The sequence below is a fragment of the Microtus ochrogaster genome, unplaced genomic scaffold (genome assembly GCF_000317375.1).
Source record: "Microtus ochrogaster isolate Prairie Vole_2 unplaced genomic scaffold, MicOch1.0 UNK3, whole genome shotgun sequence".
NCBI lineage: Eukaryota > Metazoa > Chordata > Mammalia > Rodentia > Cricetidae > Microtus > Microtus ochrogaster.
Window position 1 is genome coordinate 16,364,971 of NW_004949101.1, and position 6,845 is coordinate 16,371,815.

The following is a 6,845-nucleotide window of genomic DNA, read 5'->3' on the forward strand; positions in this document are numbered from 1 at the left end:
TTGGGACTTGGACGTAAGCAAGACACCTTCCTGGTGGTATTCTACTTCTGCCAGTTCTTCTCTCTCAGACTGCAGGCCACTCAATGTACCTGACAATGCTCCTCTTCAAGAGCGGAAATCTGTGAATAAGAGGAGTGCACGACTTTCCCTAACAAATTTCAAATTAGTTGCAAATGAAGAAGCTTCAAAGTGCCAAACACAGCGTCCCCTGAGCACATCTGCATTTCTCACACTGACTCCGTTCAGATGTGTCATCTTTTTGCTCAGTCAGTATCACTTTGCTTTGCTTTGACTTGTCCTGAAAATCTCTTCTGTGGAAGGTGCCAAGGATCGAGGTACAACTGAGTCAAGGTCCCCAAGACCCTGAATGGGACTCCTCAGGCCACATTGAGAAACACCAGTTGAGTCTTTTGCTTCTGGCCACAGTTTGGAGTAGAGAAGTCTAGAGCTTCTCTGATTCTTGAGATTCAGTATATGACTTAATTTTCTCCATTAAAGGTTGTGGAACCTTTTTGTGCCAAGTTCTGAAATTTCACAATTTCCATGTCTTCGTTGGGCCTGTTTTACCTACTGAACACAGCGAAGCCTCAACACCTGGTGATTTATATTTTCTACTTTGACAAATTTTTTTTGAATTATCTCACTCTTTATTACCTTCCCTCCCGTTCTGGAAGTCCTACTATTTTTGACTATTCCTCCTACATGTGGTTTGCATTTGTTTTCTATGAACTGCCTCAGACTTTGCCTACACATCTTCTACTGACTTTATCATTTCTGGTACTATGAGCACGAATGTATGTTTATTTTTAAGCTGCATTTTTTTTTCCTGCCTTAAGATAGCATCTTATTCTTGTTTTGTGGTTACAGTATCTCATCCTTGAGAGTAAGTCTCGATGTTTCCTAAATTGTTTTTTTTCCTATTACTTTATTTTAATATGTGTTTTTGCTACTTGTCCTCTATCTTCTGTATCTATGGTAATCTAATAATCTATACTAGATACTATTGGTGTCCTACAAATGCCCATGTGCTGTGTGTCTGGATGCCAATGAGCTGTTTTTCCTTTCTCTACAGAGTTGTCTTTGACCAGGAACTGCCTTCCCTAATTTGTGACCTCTTTCTTGGCAGTCAGTTGCCAAAGATCTATTAATAGCTGTATATAAGAAATCAGTCCTTTTACTCCAAGATGAGATCAACTTTGATATAATTTCTATTTCAGAATTCCCTATGGATCAGGCTGAGTCCAAATTTTAGCCAAGGCTACCTCCATGGTCTCCTTTCTTTATGACTTCTAAGAGCAAGAAAGTGAGCTGCTCCCGAGCCCCTGCCCTCTGTAAATCAGTTGCACGGGATGCCCATCTCCGGGGAACCTAAGGCACAGTTATGGTTCAACTTCATTTTTGCCTTGGTTGGATTTCGAATTAGGAGGCTGTCGGGGACCAGCCAAAACAAAAATACCTCTTGCCAGGGTAAAGGCCTGGGGATTTAGAAATATAGTAAATATAGTGATATGAAGATGTGAATGAAAGGAATAAAACAGAGAAATATATAGGATAGTATCGGGAGGGAATTCCAGTGAGTACTGAAAATTTGCCCAGGTTTAATTTCCAACTGCTCAAAATACCCCTGACCCCAAAAAGTAGGAGTAAGACAAAAGACTGCATTCGCATGATACAAGGAAATGAACAGATCAGTTGAGGGCTACATTCATAGTTAAACATTCTGTTGCTAGAACAAAACAAGTCACACACCCTAGACCAAAACATTCTGTAGGCAAATCACACCTTGGGTGGAATCCCAAGTGAACTCCATAAAGGAAACAGGAATTTACTTGGATCCTTAGACTCTTGTTTGAGGTAGGAACAGATCTACTTCTCTAGAGTACAAGGTCTGACAATTAGCCACACCTGTTGACAATAACCTTGAGCACTTAGAACTCTCTGCTCAACGTCTATTGGGACCTTTGAGGTGGAAGCACAATAACCTTGAAGGAAATAGAGGACTGTTCCAACTCTCTGGCCTTTGGTCAACACGGAAACAGGCTCACGTTTTTGGGCCTCCACAGGAGGTTTACTACCATGCTTGTGAGGGTGCTTCCAGAGAAATTCAACTAAAAAAGGAAGATTCACCCTGAATGTGGCCAGCATCTTTCCATGGCTGGGACTTGGGCTGAATAAAAAGTGGAAAGGGGAAAGGAAGCGAAGCACTGTCATTCATTTCTCTCTGTTCCATGACTGTGGACACAATGTGTTTAGTTCATTGTCTTACACTTCCAACCCTATGCCTTCCCTGCCATGACAGACTGTGTCCTCTTCAACTGTGAGCCAAGATAAATTGTTCATCTGTTATATTATTCTCATATTTTCACAGAAGTAATAAAAGCAAGTAATAAAGATAATTGATTCCTAGAAGTGAGGCCTTTGCTGGGGTTACCTGGTATGCGATTTGTAGACCTCCGCAACTAATTTGCAAAAGGAATTTGATTTGGACATGGGGTGGTGGCGGCGGAGGGGCAGGCCATCCTGGTCTACAGAATGAGTTTCAGGACAGCCAGGGCTATAAAGAGAAATCCTGTTTTGAAAAAAAGAGAGAGAATATAGACATAGAAATTATGCTTGTCCAGTAAAGAGATACTAATGGGTTTTCTTCTAAGATCCATGCCCTCACTAGCCCTGAGCAGTTAGCTAGATTTCTAGTACTAATCTCTTTGCTACTGCCCAGTGTTTGTGGATGGAAATGTCTGGTGTCTCTCACACCTGGTTAAGGTATTGGCAGAACAGAGGACAAAGTTAAGTTTAGGGAAAAAATATTTAGGACCAGAGAATTGAGAGGGGTGTTATCTGGCCTGTTTCAGGTGAATCCTTCAATTAGGCTCCATGGAACTCACAGGAATTTTGGGGGTTTGTGAAAACATAAATTTTAACATATTTATGTCAGAATGACTATGACAGATGTTTTTGCACAATGGCAAGTATTTTTAAGACTATGAAAGACAGCATGAGAGAGAAATTTGATAACGTGCACCTGTCCTTACACCTTTATAACTTGCTGGTACACACCCTTATCACTTATATTTATATTTTACTGAAATTTGTTTGGTGAGATTGTCCACCAATCATCAGGGAACTTAAAAGTTTGATCTCTGGAAGCCAAGCAGGCTATCCAGCTCTGTTCCTCTACCTCTTGGCTATGATGCTTAGACCAACACCCTTAGACCACAACTATCACCACGATTTCTTCCTCCCCTGAATTTTCCATCCAGTTGTCAGGGCCTTTTCTTCCTTCAAAACAGGAAATGGAGTGGGATGCTGCTATTGTATTGCCCACAGCTTACTCTAGGAAAAGGAACCTCGGTAGTTTTCTTCCTCCATTTCAGCCTGTCCAATCTACCAACATAGCTCCCAGTCACCACCAGCTCATTCCAAAGCAAGGGGAAGGGAAAAGGGAGAAGAAAGCAGACAGCTGCCCGACCTGCTTTCCAGCTGGTGCAGCACCCTTCTGGGAGGGTTTCCATCAGAGCTGGCTATTTGCTCTTCCGTCTTACATAATTGAAAGGTAGCCTTCTATGTTTTCAAAAGTTGGCTCATGCTGTGGCTGAGAGAAGAATCTGTATGGGAACATCATCCTCTGCAGGAAGACACAACTTCCATCTAGATCTTTGACTCTAATACAAGGTATTCCTTACTTGCCTGCTTGTCATCGCAAGGATCTCACAAGAAGAGAAATCCAGGGAGAATATGCCTTCCAAACAGTACTGGAGTCTTGTCCCCTCCACACTATCCCAGGCTAAGGTCATAAAATTAGTCCATATATCTATTTTTTAATCTATTTTTTTGTCCCTCCTTGATTCCACAAAACTACTGTCATGGGCTCGGGAGTGGGGTGGGAACATGAATTCAAGAGGACAAAGAAAACAGAAGGGACAGTTGCAAAATATGTTAGAAGCTGGAAAGCAGGAACAGATATAATTGACTTAGAAAGTCCAAGAGAGCTAAGAGCCAAGGAAAAAGTAAGAACAGCCTCATTTTCATGGAAAAGAGCGTGAGATAGGGAGGGGAGATACAAATTGAGTCTTAGACACCTTTGGAACTGAGCAAGCCAAAATCAGTAGAACTGAGTGAAAGATTGAGAAACAGTTAAGTCTTACTTATGGAAGTGATTTGAAGAGGTGGGTTTCCCCCCTTAGTCTCTGGCATAAGAACACTTGGCCCCAGTTGGTGGCACTATTTGGGAAGCTTAGGAGACTGGCCTTGTTGAAGGAAGTGTGTCACTGGGGTGGGTTTTCCGAGTTTAAAAAGTTCTGTCTTCTTCACACTTACAGTCAGGGATGAGAGCTTTCAGCCCCCTGCTCCAGCTACAAGGCTTGCTGCTACAATTTCTGGCTATGATAGACTCTTAACCTCTGAAATCATAAAGCAAAATACAATCTTCTTTAAGATCACTGGGTTTTGCTGTTTTTGTTTTTGTGTTTCAAGACAGGATTTTTTTTGTCTAGGCCTGGCTGTCCTAGAACTTGATCTGTAGACCAGGCTGGCCTTGAACTCACAGAGATCCCCCTGTCTCTGCCTCCCAAGTGCCCAGCTGATCACAGTACAATATGGGTTAGGGATGCCAGAAATATTACAAATTTGTTTTGTGTTTGCTTTTGAATGAATTTTCAGCTGTTGCATATTAAGAAACCTTTTACTGTTGCCAATTTTTACATGACCTCCACATTCAGTGTGGGTCCCTACCCACATTTTGGGAAGTTGCACCTTATCTATCTCCCCCCATCACCAACCTCCCCCACTACAGTGGGAAGTTCATCGTAGCTGACAAATCTTCGTTGATATGTCATTATCATCTAAAACCCATGGCTTACGTTAGGGTTCACTCTTGTTGCCATGCGTTCTACAGGTTTGCACAGATGTGTGACTTGTAGTCAACAACACAGCATCATTCAGGGTATTTCCAGTGCTCTAAAAATTCTGGGTAGATTTTAAGAGGAAATAAGTTTTCTTCTGTGTTGCTAGGTAAGTGTTTTTCTAGGAGAGGGACCAGCAGCCCCAGTTGCAGAGAGCGAAGCAGTACGGTTGCTGATCTAGAAACAGCTGTAAAATAAGGCTCAAGTGCCAGACAGGGCAGGAAAAAATGAAAAGCCAGACACAGCAGATCTGCACATCAAGAGAATATATTTTTGAAGAGAGGTGAGGGAGGGAGAGAAAGAGAGAAAGAGAGACAGGGAGAACAAATAGATCTGCATGAGAAGTGAGCAGCAGTCTAGATAGAGCAAAGATGAGGAGGTCGGGTCTATACCAAAGTGAGAGCTATCATCAGCAAACCTGTGTCCCTAAGGCTGTCCTGGGAATTGCTGGGATTAAGAGCCAGGAGGGAGGGGACAGTCCAGACCCCGACTTTGAGGGCTGAGGGAGGAAGTGGTGACAGCAGGTGGGTTCACAATGAGCTTTGTTAGTCTCAAGACCATGGAGGGCTGTTCTCAGCCTTAAGGGAAGAGAGGTCATCTCAGAGACAATGTGGCTGGACCTTGAAGAGAGACTTGGAGAGGAGCCTCGTCAGTAGAGATAGCTTAAATGGATAAATAGAAAACAGAGCTGCCACGTACAGCAGGACAGGCATCCTGAAAGGAGAGTTTCGATAACCCCAAACAGGGGAGATTATTTATACAGTATTCTGACTCATTCTTTGACGATTTCATACATGTATATAATGTATATTGATTGTATCTACCCTTCTCTCCCCACTCCCCTTAAACTCTCTAATCCATCTCCTTCCCACCTTTGTGCAGACCTTCTCTCTCAACTCACTAAGTCTAATTAGTACTGCCAACATGGGCACGGGTATGGTACCACCCACTGCAGTATGGCCAACATACTAGCAGACACATCCTGGAAGAAAATTTATGTCCCTTTCCCCAAGCAGCCATCAACTGCCCATAGCTTCTCAGTTAGGGGTGGGGTCTCGTGAGCTCCCCCTACATCTGGAATGTTCACTGGCTAACTCCCGTGCATGGAGCACAGCTGTGGTGATCCACAAGCGCTGTGGCCATGCCATGCTCAGAAGCAAGCTTTTCACAGCATCCCTTCATACTCCTACACAGGCCTCTGCATCCTTTCTGCCCCCTTACATGATAGTCCCTGGACCTTGGTAATAATAGATGTCCTATTTAGGGCTCAGCATCCAAGAGTCACTTATTCTTTACTCTTTGACCACTTATGAATCTCTACATTAACTGCAAACAGAAGGTTCTCTGTCCAGTCTTGGGGATAGCACTCATCTATGAGCACAAAGAGAAATATTTAGAAGGCAGCATGATAGCATGAACATTTAACAGAACAGGACTTAGATCCCCCTTGGGTCATCTCCCAAGTCATTGGCATTTGACCAAGTTTACAGTCTCAAGTATGAATTCTTCCCCGTGAGGCTGGCTTAGGTCCAATCAGAAAGTATTCTGCTAAACCGCAACAGTCATCACTGCTTCAGTGGGAAGACCTTGACTGACAGCTCAGCATCGGAGCATGTGGGGTCCTGTGCTGGGTAAGACCATTGTTTTCATTTGCCTTCTACTGCAGTGATAAAAGACTGGGACCAAAAGCAACATGGGGAGGAAAGGGTTTATTTGGCTTACATTTCCAGCTAACAGTCCATCACTGAGGGAAGTCAGGACAAGAAGTCAAGGCAGGAATCAGAAGGAAGGAGCCCCTACAGAGGCCGCAGTAGAACAGTATTCACCGGCTTGCTCCCTAGGGATTGCTTGGCTTGCTCTTTTATGCTACCCAGGACCACCTGCCTAGGGGTGACAGCACCCACAGTGGTTTGCATATCAGTCATTAATCAAGAAAATGTCCTA